A 23,874-nucleotide genomic window follows, 5' to 3' on the forward strand; every position below is an offset into this window, starting at 1 on the left:
TGGATGACTAAGACAGTCTCAAATAATTTGGACATGTTATCAAGGGGAACCAGTCCCTGGAGAAGGACATCATGCTTGGTAAAGCAGAGCACCCTTTTTGCATTTGCCTAATGCAATGAGTGAAAAAGAGGAACACCCTCAACAAGATGAACTGACACAATGGCTGCACCAAAGGTCTCACACATAGCAACGATTGTGAGGATGGCCCAGGACCCAGCAGTGTTTTGTTCTGTTGTACACAGGGTCTCTATGAGTCGGAACCGACTGGATGGCACTTAACAACAGCAACAACATGTTACACTGTTTATTAAATATTCTTTTGGATAGAATAGTGGAATTTTAAAGACAGCTCCGCCCTTCTCAAGATGGCGCTGCACTTAATGCGGAAGACGCGTGGGTGCTGGGGCTTCATCCCGGCACTTTATACAGCAACCAAAACTGCTCCCGATCCTCAGAAGGATGGCATGAAGCAAATATTTTCTGGCATTCAGCCTACAGGAATCCCCCACCTGGGCAATTACCTGGGAGCTGTTGAGAGCTGAGTGAGATTACAGGACGAGTATGGCTCTGTGCTGTACAGCATTGCTGACCTACACTCCATCACTGTCTCACAAGACCCAGCCACCCTTCGGCAGCGCATCCTGGACATGACTGCTGCTCTTCTGGCCTGTGGCAGATATCCAGAGAAAAGCATCCTTTTTCAACAATCTCAGGTGTCTGAATACACGCAATTAAGTTGGATTCTTACCGGCATGGTCAGACTACCCCGATTACAACACTTACACCAGTGGAAGGCAAAGACTGACAAGCAGAAACACAACGAAACTGTGGGCCTGCTCAGGTACCCAGTGCTTCAGGCAGCTGACATTCTGCTATACAAGTCCACACACGTTCCTGTTGGGGAGGAACAAGTCCGGCACATGGAACTTGTTCAGGATCTAGCACAAGGTTTTAAAAGTATGGGGAGTTCTTTCCGGTGTCCAAGTCCAGCCTGTCGTCAATGAAAAAGGTAAAATCCCTTCGCGATCCTGCTGCCAAAATGTCAAAATCAGACCCTGACAAACTGGCCACAGTCAGAATAACAGACAGCCCAGAGGAGACAGTGCAGAAATTCCGCAAGGCTGTGACGGATTTGAACTCAGAGGTCACCTACGACCCAGCCAGCAGAGGGGATGTCTCCAACGTAGTTGCCGTTCAAGCCGCAGTGACCGGACTCACCATGGATGATGCGGTCCGCCAGAGTGCTGGTAGCGACACTGCTCGCTAGAAGCTGGTGGTGGCAGATGCTGTGATTAAGAAATTTGCTCCAATTAAGAATGAAATTGAAAAACTGAAGATGGACAAGGACCACTTAGAGAAGGTTTTACAACTTGGGGCAGCAAAAACCAATGAGATAGCATACCCCATGTGCCAGGGGGTGCAGAAACTGGTGGGATTTCTATAGGAACTTTTAACTAATCTCAAAAAGGCTTTTTTATGTCGTGTGGTCTATACACTTCAATAACGGCAGCTGTCCTCACAAGCAAAATATTCTAGTAGGGACGTTTAATTTGATAGACCTGAGTATTGGCTTCGTTTGGTGAATAATGCTTTGTAGCCTTCAAATAGAGCAATGTTCTAAATACCCTCAACAAAATGCTATGACTAGGGGGGAAAAAGCTGTCTGAAACGCCAGTTATTTGAGGCGAGCTCCTTAGCCTGAATTTATCTACACAAATGTGAGAGAGGTGAGCAGTAATTTGGCCAATGCTGATAATCACTTGTATTTCTCTCTGGAGTACTTACTCTCACAGGTGCTCACTTTGTCCCAACCCTTTGTAAAAGTAATAGGTACAGGTCTTAGACTAATAATCCTTGGGTTGCCATTTGGACCAATTTGTATTCACATCTCAGGAAAATAAGTTGATCATTGTAGTTCATTTTTCACTAAGACGGCGCCTGCTTCATTGTATGTAAGCTGCTTAAGCTGTTGTCCTTGAGACCGCACTAACCATTCCAGTGAGTAGTACTTGTTTATTATTATTCAGAGACACACGATATGAACTTCTGAGAAGATTACATCATTTCAACTGGATTAGTTAATTATGCAAAAGGTCAAACTGCTGGATTATATTCTTAACAATAATTCCTTGCATTTGTCTTTCAGTTTAGTCTCACTGACCCCTGTGAAATATATGGGAGAGGAATTGCCATTTTACAGGTGAAGAAAGTGAGGCTCAGAGAGTACAATTAGCTTGTACAGTATCACTCACTAAGTAAAGAGCAAATCCAAGACTAAAACCTTTACTGCTTATTCCTAAGAGTAGTGCTTTTTTCATCAGATAGCACAAAATCCTGAGGGACAGCATGTTTGAGACTCTAAACTTTCTGACTTTGAAGCTGGGTCCTGGAAATACAAGACCTGAACTACTGATACTGTTTATATCTGCAACTCAGCCAGTAGCCGTCTGCTTTAAATCTGGATTCAGCTAACCTTGGTCTCACTTGCTTTTCAAAATCCCCAAGATAGGTCCCAAATTTTCTCTCCTTTTTGTGGAGATACTTCAAAACATATTCAACCGGGCAACAATAAAAGTGAGGCCTGACAAATCAGCCCTTCCCAGTGGTGAGTGGAAGCTTCTCATGTCACTCTACCTCTGTCTCTCTAATAACAAGTCACCATAAAACCGACACTTCCATTTCCCACACCTGAAAATGGAAATTATAATCCTGACTTACCAAACCAGGACCTGTTAGCAAAATTGACTTTGTAACAGAAATTGCTTGTACAGTTTTTTGCCAATGAGTACCATGATCACCATTTATACATAAGATATTAGTACATTGGGCAAAGAGTTTTTACCCATGTTTCTTAAGAGAAGCAAATAGAAGAGTTGTTCTTGTATCAGAACAGATAGAAATTCACAAAACACTGTATCACACAATCCAAATTTAAAAACCCTTTTTAGAATTTTTGCAGCTAGCCTGGCTTATAGGAAAAGAAACATTTTGCCTTTTGGATCCTTTCTTGGTACGAGGTATCTATAGTTTTAGAGCCTCTTGAGCTCTTTCTTCAAGCCTCTTTTTCCTTTCTAAGAAGCCCTGTTATGACTACTGGAAAATGACAGAATTAAAGATGGATCTATCAAAAAAAAAAAAGAATAAGTGAATGTTACCTGTGAAATGCACTTTAGTGGTAAGAAATTTTCAACTATGGACATCAAATAAATTACAAATAAATAAATGAAATCATTAAAAGATGATTTTTGTTTCTTTTTTTGTACATTGGTTCCCTAAAGATGATAATTCAGTCTTTCAGTATGTTTTGGAAGTGCAGGATTGCCCGATAATTTCTTAAATAACAGAATTGCAAATCACTAGTTCTCCATCTGAATGGGATAAAAAATGGTATTTTGCATGTGAACATGGAAGACCTGGGTTTGAATTCTAATCAGTTCTCTAACTCTGTCCTTGCTCAAGTCCCTTAATATCCATTTGTTTCAGTTTGTTCATCTGTAAAGTGGGGATTATGTCTCTTGCTCTAAAATTAGTGGTGAGGAAACCAGATAATGTATGTGAAAAATATTTTAAAATGTAATTTTACTTGAAAATAAAGCTATTGATTTTTAAACTTTTATTTTCACATTTATTTGAGTATATTTCTTGGAGAGGCTTTGCAGGATTGTTTTCTTCATTTTCAAGGTCGTACTATTCTAATACATGTTCAGCCTATGCTGCTTTTATTGTAGGTGAAGTGTATATTGAAATGTTTATAACCAGAAACAACTAAATATAAATATTTCATTTATTAACAGAATTTGTTAGGCCTTTTTAAGTTTCTCAGCTGCATGTAATAGGTGGAGACTCCAGCTTTCATTTTGGTGATTGACGTTTTAAAGATGATTCGCCAATGGCACTGAAATTGGGAATTAAGGCATTAAATTAAGTGCCACAGCTGACAAATAAAGCTGACTTAACATCGTCAAAATATCCAATTTAATTAGAAAAAGAGCATCATAAGAAGTGTCTCAGAGAGCCCATTAAAAGGAAAGCAGTAAAGCCCTCATAGTGTCTCAGGTGGCGGAAACTTTATTGATTGTGTTGTATCCATCACCAACAGAGACACAGTTAAGACATATCTCAGTATCTCCATTTGAAGAAATGCCCTTTATCAAAGGTGTATAAAGGTTAGAACCTTCTACATTTTGTAGCATCTTTTACAATTTCCTCCTTCCAGACTCTGTCTACCCTACGCCCATCACAATAACAACATGTATTCCGCAGTAGGAAATTTATAAGGAAAGACAGGAGTGAATTGCAATTGTAACTTGATTCCCAAATGGAAGATACTTGTCCTTGGGGGTCTCTTCTGGTGCTATTATCATCTAACAGGGCATTTTGATGGCACTTGTTAGCTGCCAGGGAATTGGCCCCTTATTCATGGTGACCCCATGCACAATGGGATCAGATCATTGTGACCCATAGATTTTCATTGGCTGATTTTTGGAAGTAGATTGCCAGGCCTTTCTTCTTAACTGAGTGAAAAAGAAGAATATGTAATTCTAGTATATTTGACCTATGATGTGGGAATAAATATGAAATTAAGCAATAACCTAGAGTCAAGATGTTGACTCATCTTGATCTTTTTTTTTTTTAGTGCCACCTTCTTAAACGAATATTCTTTACTCCAGACACCTGTATTTTCCTTATGTCTTTCCTTATTTATTCACCTTCTTTTTGCAGATAAGCTACTTAGAAGAATTTTTACTTCCTTCTGCTTATCATTCAATGCTCTGTCCCAGGTTCTCCTCCCATTCTACATACACACTCTTCTGCATGATCTCATTTAGTCTCTATGCTACAATTACAAGTCATGTGCCAATGATTCTCAGGTTTACATCCTTAACCTAGAACTCTCTTCTGAACTACAATCTACAGACCCAAATGTTCAACTTATTATTTTAGCTCATCTCATACATAAGATAAACTATTATCTACCTTGCTCAAACTTCTCCCTTCCAGTGCTCTCCACCTAAACGAATAGTGCCATCCTTCTCCGAGGAGTTCCAGTCATAATCCTAAACATTTTTCTTGATGTCTTTTTCTTTCCCACCACTGCATATAATCATTATGTTTTGTCAGTTCAACCTCCAATATATTTCTTAAATTAGTCCACATCTCTCCATCCTCATTGCTACTGTTTTGTATCAGGCCCTCATCAATTTTTGTCTAAATCATTTCAAAACCTCTCATTCACACTCTCTGTGTACAATCTCATTTGCCCTCTAAGTGATCCTCAGGAGCCCTGGTGATGCAGCAGTTCAGCACTTGGCTGTTAACCAAGAGGTCAATGGTTCAAATCTACCATCCAGTCCCCGGGAGGAAGATATGGACGTCCGCTTCCATAAAGATTCCAGCGTTGGAAACCCTATAGGGCAGTTCTACTCTGTCCTAGATAGCTGCTATGAGTTGGAATTGACTCAATGGCAATGGGTTTGTATTTTTTGGTTTTGGGCAGTAAGATGGCAAGAAAGAGAAGTAGTAGATTTGAGGGGTATGCAAGGAAGTAATTAGAAAGATAGACCATGTAATCTAAGATGGGCAAAGAAAGCAGTGAGGACATGGGGCTCACAAGCAAAAATCCAGTAGGATTTAAGAAGCCGAAGACCAGTCATTTGAAAAATGATTCTTTATTCAATTATGAAGCTTAGTGAGTCATGGTCAGCATTCTTAAGAAGAAACAGAATGAAATGGGATGCAATAGAGTACAAAAAACCTGATAGCATCACAGGTAATAAGTGTGAATGGTTTTTACAAAACATTGTTATATATATGCACATGTGAGCTGGGTTGCAGTATAAGATGCATTTTCTAATGTGGGTTCAAATCAAAAGTCTTTGCAAGAAGGCAGAGCCAACATGGCACCCTAGACAGACACATAACGCTGTTCCTCTGCAGCAAAGACCCAAAAAACTAAATAAAACAGATACAAATGTCATTCCTGGAAGCCTAAGCATCAAATAAAGGGATAAAGAACTAGATCAAGCACCAAACAGAAGAAGAAACTGAACGAAAACAGAGAACGAGGAAACATATGGAGTGGAAGTCACCTGCCAACTAACATAGCACAACTTTGCCATCTTGAAGCATAGCCAGAAATGACCCCAGACAGGGAATACAGGAAGGTAACTTCACACAGCTCCCAGCAGGAGACAGAGCACCTAGTAACCAGAGAAACATGCTTTCCTACCCCTCACCCTTCTGCCCTGTACGCCAACCTCAGCCCTTCCCAACAGGCCAAGCTGTGCAGCTCGGCTAGAGAGCTACTGGCCTGCCATCACCATGAGTCCACTCAGCCCCCACCCGCTGGCTCCCGTTGTGCCATTTTTTTCCTCCTTTCTGCTTCCCACGCAGCCCCATATGCCAACCCTACCCCTTCCTGACAGGCAACACTTTGCCCCTCTGCTAGAGAGCTACCACCTGCCATTACCCTGGTTCTGCCTCACCCCCACTTGCCAGCTCCTGCCAAGCTTTTTTTCCCTTCCCTTTTTTCTTTTTCTTTCTCCCTCCTGCTTAGCCCCATACCCTACCTTTACCCCTTCCTGATGGACCATAACATGACTCCTTGGCTAGAGAGACACCAGCTGGATGCCAGCCTGGGTTAGCCCTGCCCCAACCCACCTACTTCTGCCACACCTTTTTTTATTTCCTCCTTTCCTTTCTTTCTCCTACCAAGTCCCATATGCCACCCCCACCCCTTCCTGATGGGCCATGCCACGCTGCTCAGTGAGAGAGTTACTAGCTTGCCGTCAACCCAGGTCTTACTTGCCCCCACCCACCAGCTCCTTCCATGTCATTTTTTTTTATTGTACTTTAGATGAGGGTTTACAGAACAAATAGTTTCTCATTAAACAGTTAGTACTCATATTGTTTTATAACATTGGTTAACAACCCCACAACACATCAACACTCTCCCTTCTTGACCTTGGGTTCCCTATTACCAGCTTTCCTGTCGCCTCCTGCCTTCTAGTCCTTGTCCCTGGGCTGTTGTGCCCCATTACTCTCATTTTGTTTTATGGGACTGTCTAATCTTTGGCCGAAGGGTGAACCTCGGGAATGACTTCATAACTGAGCTAAAAGGGTGTCTGGAGGCCATACCCTCAGGGTTTCTCCAGTCTCTTTCAGGCCAGTAAATCTGGTCTTTTTCTGTGAGTCAGAATATTTTGTTCTACATTTTTCTCCAGCTCTGTCTGGGACCCTCTGTTGTGATCCCCATCAGAGCAGTCAGTGGTGGTAGTTGGGCACCGCCTAGTTATACCGGACGCAGGCTGGTGGAGGCCATGGTAGTTGTGGTCCATTAGTCCTTTGGGCTAATCTTTCCTTTGTATCTTGTTTATTCATTCTCCCTTGCTCCCGAAGGGGTGAGACCAGTGGAGTATCTTAGATAGCTGCTCACAGGCTTTTAAGACCTCAGATGCTACTCACCAAGGTAGAATGTAGAACACTTTCTTTATAAACTGTGTTATGCTACCATGGATGAAACTGGAGGACATTATACTGAGTGAAATAAGTCAATCACAAAAGGACAAATATTGTACGAGACCTCTACTGTAAAAACTCATGTAAATGTTTACACACAAAAAGAAACAATCTTTGTTGGTTATGAGGGATGGGAGGGGTGGGGGGAACTAAATAGACAATAGAGAAGTGGTAACTTTGGTGAAGGGTAAGACAGTACACAATACTGGGGAAGCCAGCACAACTTGTACAAGGAAAGGTCATGGAAGCTCCATAGACACATCCGAACTCCCTGAGGGACTGAATTACTGGGTGGAGGGCTGTGGGGATCATGGTCTTAGGGAACATCTAGCTCTATTGGCATAACGCAGTTTATAAAGACAAAGTTCTGCATTCTACCTTGGTGAGTAGCGTCTGGGGTCTTAAAAGCCTGTGAGCAGCTATCTAAGATACTCCACTGGTCTCACCACTTCCCATCCCTCATAACCATCAAAGATTGTTTCTTTTTGTGTGTGAACCTTTTCATGAGTCTTTACAGTAGTGGTCTCATACAATATTTGTCTTTTTGTGATTGACTTATTTCACTCAGCATAATGTCCTTCAGTTTCATCCATGTTATGAGATGCTTTGCACATTCATCATTGTTCTTTATTGTTGTGTAATACTCCACTGTGTGTATGTACCATAGTTTGTTTATCCATTCATCTGTTGATGGACATCTAGGTTGTTTCCTTCTTTTTGCTATTGTGAACAATTCTGCAATGAACACGGGTGTGCATATGTCTATTTGTGTAATGGCTCTTATTTCTCTAGGATATATTCCTAGGAGTGGGATTGCTGGATCATACGGTATTTCTATTTCTAGCTTTCTAAGGAAGCTCCATATCATTTTCCAAAATGGTTGTATCATTTTGCATTCCCACCAGCAGTGCATAAGAGTTCTGATCTTCCTGCAGCTTCTCCAACATTTGTTATTTCCAGTGCTTTTGATTCGTGCCAGTAATGCCGGGGTGAGATGGTATGTCATTGTGGTTTTAATTTGCATTTCTCTAATGGCTAGTGATCATGAGCATTTCCTCATGTGTCTGTTGGCCATTTGAATGTCTTCTTTGGTGAAGTGTCTGTTCATTTCCTTTGCCCATTTTTAAATTGGATTATTTGTCTTTTTGTTGTAGAGATTGTCATGGATTGAATTGTGTCCCCCCAAAAATGTGTGTAGCAACTTGGCTGGGTCATGATTCCTAGTATTGTATGATTGTGTTATCTGGTGTGATGTCCTTGTGTGTTGTAAACTCTACCACTATGATGAGATTATACGTGATCTCCTCATGTGTTGTAAATTCTATCACTGTGATGAGGTTATACTGATGAGGTTGACAAGATCAGTGTCTTAATGCAATCTTTTTTGAGATATAAAAGAGGGAAGTGAGCAGAGACACATAGGAACCTCGTACCACCAAGAAAGCAGTGCCTGGAGCAGAGCGCGTCCTTTGGACCTGAGGTTCCTGCGCAGAGAAGCTCCCAGACCAAGAGAAGATTGATGATATGTATCTTTCTCCAGAGTTGATGGTGAAAGTATTCCCCTGGAGCTGAAGACCTGAATTTGGACTTGTGGCCTACTGGAGTGTGAGAAAATAAACTTCTCTTTGCTAAATCCATCCACTTGTGGTATTCCTGTTAGAGCAGCACCAGATGACTGGGACAAAGGTGTTGGATTTTCTTGTAGATTTTAGAGATTAGACCCTTGTCTGACTTGTAATGTCCAAAAATATTTTCCCAATATGTAGGTTCTCTTTTTACTCTTTTGGTGAAGTCTTTTGATGAGCAGAAGGGTTTAATTTTTAGAAGATCCCAGTTATCTAGCTTATCTTCTGGCGTTTGTATGTTGTTGGTTAGGGTTTGTATCCTGTTAATGCCATGTATTAGGATCTCTAGAGTAGATCCTATTTTTTCTTCTATGAACTTTATAGTTTTTAGCTTTATATTTAGGTCTTTGATCCATTTTGAATTAGTTTTTGCATATCATGTGAGTCCTGTTTCATTTTTTTGCAGATGGACATCCAGTTTTGCTAGTCCATTAAATAGTCCATTAAATAGACTTTGAGCCCTTGTCAAAGATCAGGTGACCATAGGTGGATGAATTTCCATCTGGGTTCTCAATCCTGTTCCATTGGTCAATGTATCTTTCATTGTCCCAGTATCAGGCTGTTTTGACTACCATAGCTGTATAGTAGGTTCTGAGGTCAGGTAGTGCGAGTCCTCCTACTTTATTCTTCTTCTTCAATAGTGCTTTTCTTATCCGAGGCTTCTTCCCTTTCCATATAAAGTTAATGATTAGTTTCTCCATCTCTTTAAAGAATGTTGTTGGTATTTAGATTGGGATTGCACTGTATTAGTATATTGCTTTGGGTAGAATTGTCATTTTCACAATGTTGACTCTACCTATCCATGAGCATGCCATGACATTTTTTGTCTGTTTCTTTGTTTTTTTCTTTCCCTTTCTTCCTTTTCTTTCTCCCTCACATTTAGCCCCATATGCTACATCTACCCCTTCCCACTGGGACACACTGCATCACCATGGGTAGAGAGCTACTGTTCCGCCACTAGCCCAGATACCCCTTGCCCCCATGCGCCAGCTCTAGCTGCACCATTTTTTCCCTTTTCTTCCTTTTTCTTCTCCCTCCCTCCAAGCCACATACTGTCACAGCAGTGACGATTGTCAGGGTGGCGAAGACAGTAGCCAAACACAACTCTTACAGAGAAGTGGGGCCAAGGAGGGTCTCTTTGAGAAGAAGACAACCCCCACTTCAGTCCCAGGAGTTTATTTATAGTCAATACAGCAAGCAGTGAAGCAAATCACAGAACAATGGGCTTTAGGTGAATAACAAGAAGTTTCGGGCAAGAAAGAATGGGTTTCAAGCAAACAAGTCAATCAGTAAAGGAACAGTGGGTTTTGGAAAAACAAGTCGTCATTGCTGACATGTTTTACCGTGTTCTGTGCATGGGCGTTTGAGAGGCTGAAGTTAGCCATAGTGCAGCCATGTTTAAATGGCACATATCCCCATAACATACCAGATTGATACCCCTTCCCGCTGGACCACACTGCATTTTCTTGACTAGAGAGCCACTGGATCACCACCAGCTTGGGTCTGTCCCACCGCTGCCTGCTGGCTCCCACCACACCATTTTTTCCCCTTTCTTCCTTTTCTTTTCCCTCCCACCTAGCTCCATTTGCCGTCTCAACCCCCTTCCACCAGTTGCCAGTTCTGCCCCACTCCATCCACCAGCTACCCACATTTTTACCTTTTTTCTTTGTCTCTCTTTTATTTTTTCCCCCTACCTAGTCCCATATATCAACCTCCTTTCATTTCAGCCCTCATGGTGCTGCTGCAGTTACAGCATCCTTGGCTCAGGCCTGCCACCACACCAGGCTCACCCTGCCCCTTCCCTCCCACCACTTGATAAGCTGCTGAATGGAGGGAAATGAACCTGTACCACTTCCTGTCTGACACCCCTACATATCCAGTGAAGGGCTGTGAATACTTTCACACCACTGGACCAACACCAGGAGGCAGACAGCACCTGCCTAGTCTGCTGTCTGCCGCCTCACCAAACCAGTGCACAGTGAAGTAGGCTCACCCTGCCTGCTGCTGCTCTGCCCACTAGACAAGGTGGCGAGAGCTACTGTGCCCATAGACAAGCAAGTAGCAAAGAAATCCAAGCCTGTCTGTCCTTACATATCAAAATAAAACAAAGAGGCAGGATGAAACAAATGAACACATAATCAATAAATATAGAAAATAGTACCTGAATGTCTTGGAGACAGCAGACAATATCAAAACATACAAAAAAGCAGGATGAGACGGCACCAGCAAGTGACCAAAATAAAGAATCAGATGACCTTCCAGTAGAATAAAAGGCAGTGCAACTACCTGATATGGACTTCGAAAGACTAATATTTAGGTCTTTCCAACAGATTAGGAAAGAGATCAAGGAAAACAAGAAAAGGGGGAAAAGAAAAGGAAAACATAGCCAAAACCAAGAATAACAAAGACAAAGCAATAAAAGAATTCAGGAAAATAATACAAGAACAAAACGTCAAAAGAAATAAGCAATTAGAAGCCATACAAAAACAGCAACTGGAAATCCAAAAGATAAACAACAAAATTTCAGAAAATGGACAGCTCAATAGAAGGTTTTAGGACTGAATTTGAAACAACAGAAGACAGAATCAGTGAGATTGAAGACAAGTCCATGGCTGTCACTTTGAGGAAAAATCAGAGAAAAGAATGAAGAAAACCTAAGAATTACGTGGAACACAATCAAGGGCAAATATTTGCACATCACTGGAGTTCCAGAAGAGGGGGAGAAAATGGAAAACACAGAGAAGGTTGTTGAACATTTGCTGGCCAAAAACTTCCCAAGTATTATGAAAGAAGAGAAGCTGACCAGCCAAGAGGCTAAACTAATCTGATATAGGATAGATCCCAAAAGTCACCAAGTCACATATAAGCACACTTGCCAAAATCAATGACAAAGAAAGAATCCTGAGAGCAGCTCAAGAAAAATCACTTACAAAGAGAACACAATAAGACTAAACTCTGATTATTCGGCAGAAACTATGCAGGCAAGAAAGCAATGGGATGACATATATAAAAACTTGAAAGAAAAAACTGCCTGAAAAATATATATCCCGCAAAACTCTCTCTTAAATACAGTGGTGAAATTAAGACATTTCCAGATAAAAAGATATTAAAGGAATTCGTAAAAACCAAACCAAACTAACTAGAAATATTAAAGGGAGTCCTTCGTTTACAGAACCAACAACATCAGATAACAATTAGAGTCTAGGACACAGGACAGCGTCAGCTAGATACCCACCTAGGTAGAGGATTCTCAGTAATAAAACAAAGCTAAAAGACTTTAAGCAGGAAAACAGAGACCTCAATCTGTAAACGATGACAAAATCAAAATAATAAAAGGGGGAATAAACAGTGTAGGTATAGATATAGAACTTTTAAGTGGAGAGGAAGTCAAGGCAATATCCAGTAATAAAAGACTAGTTCAAACTTAGGAAGATAGGGGTAAATTTCAAGGTAGCCACAAAGAAAGCTAACAAACCTACTCATCAGAATGAAAAAGAAAAAAAACATATAGTGTCAGTAACCACAAAATTTATAAAAATGAAACAAAATCCACAAACAAAAGGAACTCAGCACAGGAGAGTAAGAGAAACAAAGAAAACATCAGCACCACAAAAAATGCACAACTTATGACAGCAATAAACTCATACCTATCGATAATCACACTGAATGTAAATGGCTCAAGTGCTCCTGGAAAGAGGCAGACAGTAGCAGAATGGATTAAAAAAACATGATCCATCAATATACTGTCTACAAGAGACACACCTCAGACACAAAGACATAAATATATTAAAAATCAAAGGATGGAAAAAAATATATCAAGCAAACAGTAACCCAAAAAGGGCAGGAGTTGCAATACTAATCTTAGATGAAATAGACATTAAGGCAAAATCAACCATAAAAGACAAGGAAGGACATTATAAAATGATTAAAGGGACAATCCACCAAGAAGATATAACCCTAATAAATAATTGTGCACTCAATGACAGTGCTCCAAAATACATAAAACAAACTCTCACAGCACTGAAAAGAGAAATAGACAGTTCCATAATAATAGTAGGAGACTTCAACACACCACTCTCGGTAAATGACAGAAAGAAAGAAACTCAACGAAGATACAGAAGATTTAAAGGTCTAAATCAACTAACTTGACCTCACAGATATATATAGAACACTTCACCCAACAGCAGCAAAGTATACATTCTTTTCCAATGCACATGGAACAGTCTCCAGAATAGAGCACATTTTAGGCCACAAAGGAACCCTCAGTAAAATCCAAAATGCTGAAATAATACAAAGCATCTTCTCTGATCACAACGCCCAAAAAAGGAGAAATCAATAACATGAAGAGCAAGAAGAAGAAAAAAAAAATCAAATACATGGAAACTGAATAACACCTTGCTTAAAAACAATTGGGTAATAGAAGAAATCAAACAGGGAATCAAAAAATTCCTAGAATCAAATGAGAATGAAAACACATCATACCAAACCTTTGGGACACAGCAAAGCCGGTGATCAGAGGTCAATTTACAGCAATAAACACACCCATCAAAAAAGAAGAATGGGCCAGTATCAAAACATTAACCCTACAACTTGAACAAATAGAAAGAGAACAGTAAAAGAAGCCCACAACCACCAGCAGAAAGGAATTAATACAGATTAGAGCAGAAATAAATGAAATAGAGAACAGAAAAACAATAGAAAGAATGAACAAGACCAAAAGTTGGTTCTTTGAAAAGTTCAACAATATTGACTAACCATTGGCCAAACTGACTTTCCTTTGGTAAAGTGTCTGTTCATATGTTTGCCCATTTTTTAATTGGATTGTCTTTTTATTATTGAAGCGCTGAAATATTCTATAGATTTTAGAGATTAGACCTTTGTGGGATATGTCATAGCCAAAAATTTTTTCCCAGTCTGCACATTCTCTTTTTAGTCTTTTGGTGAAGTCTTTTGATGAGCCTAAGCATCTAATTTTCATGAGCTCCCAGTTATCTAGTTTATCTTCTGGTGTTTGTGCATTGTTAGTTGTGGTTTCTATTGAGTTTATGCCATGTATTAGGGCGCCTAGCATTGTCCCTAATTTTTCTTCCATGATCTTTACAGTTTTAGGTTTTATATTTAGGTCTTTGATCCATTTTGAATTAGTTTTTGTGTATGATGTGAAGTGTGGGACTTGTTTCATTTTTTTTACAGATGGATATCCAGTTTTGCCAGCACCATTTGTTAAAAAGACTATCTTTTCCCCATTTAATAGCCTTGATCCTTTGTCAATGATCAGCTGACCATAAGGGGATGGATTTACATCTGGGTTCTCAAATTCTGTTCCACTGGTCTATGTGTCTGTCATTGTACCAGTATCAGGCTGTTTTGACTACTGTGGCTGCATAGTAAGTTCTGAGATAAGGTAGTGTGAGACCTCCTACTTTGTTATTTTTCTTCAATAATGCTTTGCTTATCTGGGCCCTCTTTCCTTTCCATATAAAATTGGCGAAGAGTTTTTCCATCTCGATAAAGAATGCTGTTGGTATTTGGATTGGGATTGCATTATATCTGTAGAAAGCTTTGTATAGGATTGACATTTTCACAATGTTGAGTCCTTCTATCCATGAGCATGGTATATTTTTCCATTTATGTAGGTTTCTTGCAGTAGTGTTTTGTAGTTTTCTTTCTATAGGTCTTTTACAACCCTGGTTAGATTTATTCTTAAGTATTTTATCTTTTTAGGGGCTATTTTAAAGTATAAGAGACCTAATCAAGTACAGGAGACCTCTTTCCAAAAGCAAAGATGAGAAGGCAGGAAGGGGCAATGTGATGGATTGAATTATGTCCCCCCAAAAATGTGTGTATCAATTTGGCTGGGCCATGATTCCCAGTATTGTGTGGTTGTCCTCCATTTTGTGATTGTGATTTTAGGTTAAAGAGGATTAGGATGGGATTGTATAACACCCTTACTAAGGTCACATCCCTGATCCAAAGTAAAGGGAGTTTTCCTAGGGTGTGGCCTGCACCACCTTTTATCTTACAAGAGATAAAAGGAAAGGGAAGCAAGCAGAGAACTGGGAACCTTATACGACCAAGAAAGCAGTGCTGGGAGCAGAGTGCGTCCTTTGGACCCAAGGTTCCTGCGCAGAGAAACTCCTAGTCTTGGGGAAGATTGATGATGACTAGGACCTTCCTCCAGAGCTGACAGAGAGAGAAAGCCTTCCCCTGAAGCTGATGCCCTGAATTTGGACTTCTAGCCTATTAGACTGTGAGAAAATAAATTTCTCTTAGTTAAAGCCATCCACTTGTGGTATTTCTGTTAGAGCAGCATTAGATGATAAGACAGCCAGGAAACCTGGACAAATGGACACGGGGAACCCAGGGTATAAAGGGAAAGGGGGAGAGTGCTCAAACATTGTGGGAATTGCAACCAATGTCACAAAACAATTGATGTATAAATTTTTTAATGAGAAGCTAATTTGCACTGTAAACTTTCACCTTAAACACACACACACAGTCTTTGCAATCTCCTTATTTAAGTGGCTGCTTAGTAAATGCCTGGGTCACCAGCCTCACTTGCTACTACAAATTCATCTTTGCAGCTGCAGTTCATAACTTTTCTGTTTGAGAGACAAAAGCAATTGATGTTTTCAACTCTATTAGGCTCTAACTTATAGGACTCGGTCAATTTATATTGCAGGTAGGGGCAGAGAACACCTCTCTTAGCAGTGCCATACTCCCAATTTAGCTTTCTGACTGGTAATGTATAGTTTAAGTTCTTAGTTCTTATTCAAGACATTCTTGCTAAAAATAGCAAGAAATAATCAGCATATACCAAAAATATGGATTTTTCCTGCCATTCCCCCTAAGACTATAGCCAAAATAGGTACATGCCATGTGTTTCAAGGCTTAGCAGATTAAAATCGACTAAATCCTTCTTCACCATATAATAAACATCATCAGTTCTCTAGTCACGATATTTGTGTACTTGCTCCTCCAGATTCCACTATGTCAGTCACATAATGTAGCATCCTATTTACCCTTACCAGATTCTGTTTCAGGCAGGGATGGTTATCAGCTTAATGCAACCGAGAATACAAATAATAGTTGTTTAAACAAATGGGAATTCTTCTTTTCCATGAAACAGAAAGTGCCAAGGCAGTTGCAGCATCACCTCAATGCTACCAAGGTCCCAGACTCAATTTTTCCACCAGCCATCATGGGTTATTTATCTGTTTTCTACCAACTTTACACCTATCTTTCTCTACTGTGCCCTGAACTACTAGAGCTGGGACATCGCAGACTATGTTTCCTGGACTCTTTTGGCAGCTGGTTTCTTGTTAAATTCTGCCAAAAAGGAAACACTGATAGGATATTGGAGTGTGAACGGAAGAACAATTTTCTGATTCTGCCTGTGAGTACGTCAGCAATTGCTCCAGTAACTGATGGCTGTTGTAAGTGCAGTGGTGACCAGATGGCCGTGCATTTTCTCCAGCAGGATCACTACTGATGGATTCCAGCTCTGGCAGGGGTAGCACCTCTTTGGAAGTGCTAGCCCTTGCCAGCTAAAAAGTGCGTGCTGAAGAGCTTCATTACAGAGATGATACTGGCTTTCCGATTTCAGGTGACAGTTTTTTTCTTTTGTTCCTCCAGACCTTTTTCCACATTTTAAATAATTCTCTGTATTAAATTCTGTTTGAAATATTTAATATGTTTTTTGTTTTCCTGTTTAGCTAGATGCTGACTGACATTTGGTACCAGTAGAGGTATCTCAGGGAAAAAGTCATCAAAATAAGATTCTGGAATCAGTTATCAAACCTGATTGGACTTGAACAATATGATGAGCTAACTACCAGTGGAAATTATAATACTTATATCCCGTAACACACTTTGTTTCATAATTAAAGTTTTACATGTTCATACCTGGGAAAGGTTGCCTATAGAAGTCTGGACTTTGGGTGATTAATTGTACATTGAACTAGATTGTTATGGCGGTAATGATGGCATAAGGATGTTGGCGTGGTTGGCTAGTTCTGATTTCATCAGAGCGCTTACAGAAAGAAAATAACAAACTCAAGGCTTCAAATTCTCAGCATCAGCAAGTCTGACGGTTGAGAAGCATACTCAAAATTTGTTTCTATAGGTTGAAAATTACAATATAAGTAGAATTCATGATCTTTCCAAGTCTTTAATGTGAAAGTTAGGGCATTAATTGGAATCCAATGAGAACCTTGGAATTGGAATGGAACACTTGAGTAGAATCTGACAGCTACAAACCCCCAAATTTCTTGAGCGTACTTGCCAGTATAAGAAACTCTTCCTCTTCTAAGAAGACTAATTTGATTTAAGATCTCCTGAAGCAGGTGCCTTGCAAGAAGATGTTCATTCTCCCCGCAATCTACTCACTACCTTAATGACCTTTAATTCCATAACTAGAGTCATACCACAGAATGCACCAGAAGGAAAATTACCAATTCTTACCAAGGTAGAGTTAATTTTTAACTAAAAAATAAATAAGCAAATTAGTTGTTGTTGAGTCGAATCTAACTTATGATGACCCCATGTGTCAGAATAGAACTGTGCTCTATGAGGTTTTCAATGACTTATTTTTTTAGAAGTAGATCACCAGTCCTTTCTCTGAGGTGCTTCTGGTGGACTCTGTGGTTCCCTTCTTTATTAACATATAAACCAAAGCCATGGCTTCATCTATAAGAGGTCCATAGAGACTAGCAACATCATCGAAGACTTAAGAGTTGCAGGGGTTATAATTCCCATCACATCCTCATTTAACTGCACTGTTTAGCCTATGCAAAAGATAAATGTATTATAGACAATGACTATAGAGTATAATAAATTCAATCAGATGATGATTTCAATTACAGCCTCTGTTCCAGATGTGATATTTTTACTAAGGCAAATCAACACAAACCTTGGCAGCTGACAGGCATTTTTATCAGTTAACTTTTTTTTTTTTTTCGTCTGTATCAACATTAAATGGCATTAAAGTCTGTGGCAAATAGGGATGTTGTGTAGAACTCTGGCTCCTGCTTGTTACAGGGACGAGATTGTTGTTGTTGTTGTTAAGTGCCATCGAGTCGGTTCTGATTCATAGCGACTCTATGTACAACAGAATGAAACACTGCCTGGTCCTGTGCCATCCTCACAATCGATGTTATGCTTAAGCCCATTGTTGCAGTTAGCAGCTATGCTGTCAATCCATCTTATTGAAGGTCTTCCTCTTTTTCACTGACCCTATACTTTACCAAGCATGATGTCCTTTTCCAGGGACTGATCCCTCCTGACGACATGTCCAAAGTATGTGAGACATCCTTGCTTCTAAGGAACATTCTGGATGTACTTCTTCCAAGACAGATTTGTTCATTCTTTTAGCAGTCCATGGTATATTCAATATTCTTCTCCAACATCACAATTCAAAGGCTTCAATTCTTCTTCAGTCTTCTTTAGTCATCGTCCAGCTTTCACATGCATATGAGGTGACTGAAAACACCATAGCTTGAGTCAGGCACACCTTAGTCCTCAAGGTGACATCTTTGCTTTTAAACACTTTAAAGAGGTCTTTTTCAGCAGATTTGCTCAATGCAATGCGTCTTTTGACTTCCTGACTGCTGCTTCCATGGGTGTTGGTTGTGGATCCAAGTAAAATGAAATCCTTGACTACGTTACTCTTTTCCCCATTTATCATGATGTTGCTTATTGGTCCACTTGTGAAGATTTTTGTTTTCTATATGTTGATGTGTAATCCATACTTAAGGCTACGGTCTTTGATCTTCATCAGTAAGTGCTTCTAGTCCTCTTCACTTTCAGCAAGCAAGGTTGTGTCGTCTGCATAACGCAGGTTGTTAATGAGTCTTCCTCCAATCCCAATGCCCTGTTCTTCTTCATATAGTCCAGCTTCTTGGATTATTTGCTCAGCCTACAGGTTGAATAGGTGTGGTGAAAGGATACAACCCTGATGCACACCTTTCCTGACTTTAAACCACGCAGTACCCCCTTGTTCTTTTGGAACAACTGCCTCTTGATCTATGTGCAGGTTCCTCATGAGCACAGTTAAGTGTTCTGGAATTCACATTCTTCGCAATGTTATCCATAATTTGTTATGATGCACAGAGTCGAATGCCTTGGCATAGTCAATAAAACACAGGTAAACATCTTTCTGGCATTCTCTGCTTTCAGCCAGGATCCATCTGACATCAGCAATAATATCCTGGTTCCGCATCCTTTTCTGAATCTGGCTTGAATTTCTGACAGTTGCCTGTCAATGTACTATTGTAACTGCTTTTGAATGATCGTCAGCGAAATTTTACTTGTGTGTGATATTAATGAAATTGTTTGATAATTTCTGCATTCAGTGGGATCACCTTTCTTGGGAATAGGCATAAATATGGATCTCTTCCAGTCCGTCAGCCAGCTCACTGTCTTCCAAATTTCTTGGCATAGATGAGTGAGCACTTCTAGCACTGCATGTTTGTTGAAACATCTCAATTGGTATTCAGTCAATTCCTGGAGCCTTGTTTTTCACCAATGCCTTCATTGCAGCTTGGACTTCTTCCTTCAGTACCATTGGTTCCTGTTCGTATGGTACCTCCTGAAAAGATTGAACGTTTACCAGTTCTTTTTGGCGTAGTGACTCTGTATTTCTTCCATCTTCTTTTGATGCTTCCTGAGTTGTTTAATATTTTCCCCATAAAATCCTTCAATATTGCAACTCAAGATTTGAATTTTTTCTTCAGTTCTTTCAGCTTGAGAAATGCAGAGCATGTTCTTCCCTTTTGGTTTTCTATCCCCAGGTCTTTGCACATGTCGTTATAATACTCTACTCTGTCTTCTCAAGAATAGATTTGACACGTTGAACACTAATGACTGAAGACCAGAGGAGTTGTGGAATGACATCAAGGACATCATACATGAAGAAAGCAAGAGGTAATTAAAAAGGCAGGAAAGAAAGCAAATACCAAAGTGGATGTCAGAAGAGACTCTGAAACTTGCTTTTGAACGTCAAGTAGCTAAAGTGAAAGGAAGAAATGATGAAGTAAAAGAATTGAACAGAAGATTTCAAAGGGCAGCTTGAGAAGGGACCAGATAGAGACTAAATGTCTGACCATGAGACACTAAGTGGCCATAAAACCTGAGCTGTCCATTATGAACTGAGTGATATCTAACTCACCAATCTGTAAAATTATATGTGGACATCAAAACTCCACAATCAAGTGAAATTTGTACACAAGTTTTGAACAAATGATTAGTACATAGTATTTTTTATCCCATAACCGAATTACTACAAATTCAACATTCAGAGAGTGGAAGTGGGAGAGGTCCCTCCCATCATTACTTCTTACAACACACTCCTCAAAGTGTTGCTTCCTGCTTCTGAAATTTTGAGCTCTGCTAGTTCAGATGTCTTATTCCTAAGGGAGTATATGTCAGTTTACCTTCAGTTCTTCAAAGACTCTATCTCAGTTATTTTCTGCAACAACTTAATGAGGTAGGTGAAATAGTCCCCTTCTCATAATAAGGTTCAGTAGTTAGCCAGAGGTCACACAGCTGACAGTAAGTGGCAGACTGGGGTCTGATTCCACGTTATTCTGGTTCCAAAGTCTATGCTCTTTCCCACTATGTGATACTAGCCCAAAAGATAGTTGAACAATGCTACAACTCAATAGCAACAAGGACACCCAGCACTCGCCCCTGAACCAATGGGTACCATATGTGGTTGTTAAACAACATACTTATTCTAGTTACTATGGCTGTGTAAAAGTCATTCCAAAACAATGCCAACTTTTGGTTTGCTCATGAATCTGTGATTTGAGCTGGGCTCAGTGGGGACAGCTTGTTTCTGTTACATTCAGTATCAACTTGAACGCTGAGGGCTAGACTCGTCTGAAGACTTGCTCACTCAAATGTCTGGCAGTGAACAGTGGCTATCACCTGGAAACTTACCTGGGGTTGCTGGCTGGAAAACCTAGATGACCTCTCCATGTGGTCTGGGCTCCCTCACAACATGATGAGTTGGTTCCAAGGGCACGCATAATAATAAAGAGAGAGCAAGATGGAAGTTGTATGGTCTTTGATAACCCAGCCTCAGAGTTACTTCTGCTGCAGTCTATTTATCAAAATACTCACAAAGGCAGGCCCAATTTCAAGAAGGAAAATAGCCTCCAACTTTTGGTTGGGAAAAGGTAAGATTCTAGAAGTGCATGTGGAGCCAGAAATGTTGCCATTGGTATTTTTGGAAAATACAATCTTCCATGCCCTTACTAAAGGTTATTAAGCAGTGTAACTAAACTTATAGGTATATTTTCAGCCTCAGACTTGATTAAGTCAGGAACTATTGTAGTCTTAGGTCTGTGGATAGGGTGAATTCATAGATTCAGCTATTGAAAGCTGAGAAAATGAATCAGGGGCTTACAACGTGGAAAGCAGATTAGGTATTGTCTTAGGCTGGGTTCTCTAGAGAAGCAAAACCAGTAAAGTGTATAAATATATATAGAGAGAAAGATTATATCAAGGAAACAGCTCACATGATTGTAGAGGCTAGAACGTCCCAAGTCCGTGGATCGGGGTAGAGACCTTTCCCAAGTCACACAGCTGCAGAAGCTGACAAGCCCAAGATCGGCAGGTCAGAGAGCAGGGCTCCCATTCACAGGCCGTGCAGATCGACAAATCCCAGGTTTGGCAGATAAGCTGACAGCTCAAGTTCCAAGCACAGGAGATGAGACGACAGGAAGCAGCCGCAGGATCCAGAGAGAGCAAAAAGCCAGAACGTTGGCTTATATACAGATGCGGGTCACACCCCCAAGGAGACTCCCTTTCACCTGATTGGCTACTCACAGTATATTCAATCATGGGAGTGATTACATTAAAACACGGAGAATCATGGCCCAGCCAAGTTGACACACAATCTTAACCATCACAGGTATTTATTTTTTTAGTTGTAAGGAATTCCTGTCTACTTCACCACAAACTCTCTGTACCACCCATAAAAAAGAATCTGCTCTACTCAGTTTTATCATGTCTGGTGAGTATTCTGCTTGAGTGCAGCAATGAATCCTTGCTGCTTTCTTTGAGTGGAATAATATCAAATGTCATGAGAATGACTTTTATGAGAAAATAGCAACACCTTGTTCCCACTATGTCATAATTTAAAAAATAAGACAATTATTAATTAGCACATCATTCTGTAAAGGTGGAAAAGTAAAGATAAAAATATATTAGGAAGCTGTTGTGATGTACAGAGGGTAAAAGCCAGCCTCACCGTCTATCTTTATTTCCTCCCAGAATTTGAAGAAGAGATGTAATGGCTTGATATATGACATGCTACATAAGCATCGACACACTAAACAAGGAACAGGGATGGAACGGCAGTAGAAATTGGTGAGTAACACTCAGTGATTGCCTGAGTAATTCCTTGAACTGGTAAAGCCAAGTCTCTCCAGGCCTTACTAGCTCATTGGCTCTTGGCGACCTGCTCTTTGCAACTACTTAGACCTTGCTTGCCTCATCTCTACCCAAAATATCAAGGGTGGTCTTGAGGAGTGGGGGTTGGAAAGGAGGGCACTTCATGTGTTTATGGATGGTTCTCTCATTGTCTACCTACTTTTTGTGACAATTCTCATTTCCATGCCAACGATGTTATCTCCCAATGCTCCCCAAACAGCACGACTCCTCACAGTGCCTGTGCTATGTGTCATGCCAAGTACAGTGGAGAGGATATCTCTCCTAACCACCCTGTCACATCCAGTCACTCTTTATACTTTTCATCCGAACTTCATGAAACCAATTTCTTCAGCTTCTTCTCCATAAACCTGGCACACACCCAAGAGGTTGGTCTGGAGATAGATGGCAGAGACCAGTATTTCCATTCTACTTCTTCCTCTGGGTCTCCATGTTCTCAGGTATGCCCAGATAAGTTTGAATCCCAGTCTAAGCCTAGCACCAGGTCCCTATTACAAATACATCCATGTTCAACCTCTTTAAATCTTTCCAATGTTCCCTAAATGTCATGCTGAGTTAAGGGTAGTGATGAAATTTGGTGAGATTGGTGGGGCTTGTAGCCTGGAAGAAAAGTCTTTGTTGTGAACTCATGGGTTATTCTGGGAAAAAAAAATGGAAACAAGGACAAGCCAGAGGTGAGGTTGTCAGAGAAAGCAGCCTGAGGATTGATTAGAGACTTGTAACCAATCACCTAATACTAAGTTTCATTCTCCCCTTAATTCCTTAATTTATTTTTCAACATGGGAGAGCTAGCTAGGAATGGAAAATTTCTGAGTACAAAGGACAGACATTTCTAAAATATAAATTTTATTATATCTCACCTGGCTTTAAATCCTTTAGTGGCTCTCCATTGCCTTCTGAATGAAAGCTAAACTTCTAAACATCAAGTATTTACCTTCACGTTCAGCTTTACCACCTATGGACTCTATCCCCTTTTCCCTCAAAACTCATAACCACAATATGCTTTACCCACACAAAATTATTGTACTAGCTGGAAGTTAACTACAGTTTCCTTGGACTCATGTTGCACATGTTATTAATGTGTTGGAATCTTGATATGTTCTTCAAGCTCAGTTCCTTCAAAAAGCCTTCTCTGCAACTCCATTCCCCAGATTATGTTCCCACAGAACCTTTTGTAAAGTTCTATCACGTTGTTTATAACATTGAATTGTACTAATCTGTCTACTTGTCCTTTCCGTACTAGCCATGGAGACATCAAAGGCATATGTGACTTCTA

General features: G+C 40.2%; 1 pseudogene; it reads left to right on the plus strand.

Moving 5' to 3' along the window:
• The first annotated feature begins 365 nt into the window (after nucleotides 1–365).
• On the plus strand, nucleotides 366–1,444 carry LOC101348488 (tryptophan--tRNA ligase, mitochondrial pseudogene; annotated as a pseudogene).
• Nucleotides 1,445–23,874: the final 22,430 nt, after the last annotated feature.

Source organism: Trichechus manatus, unplaced genomic scaffold, assembly GCF_000243295.1.
Source record: "Trichechus manatus latirostris isolate Lorelei unplaced genomic scaffold, TriManLat1.0 scaffold00010, whole genome shotgun sequence".
Lineage (NCBI taxonomy): Eukaryota > Metazoa > Chordata > Mammalia > Sirenia > Trichechidae > Trichechus > Trichechus manatus.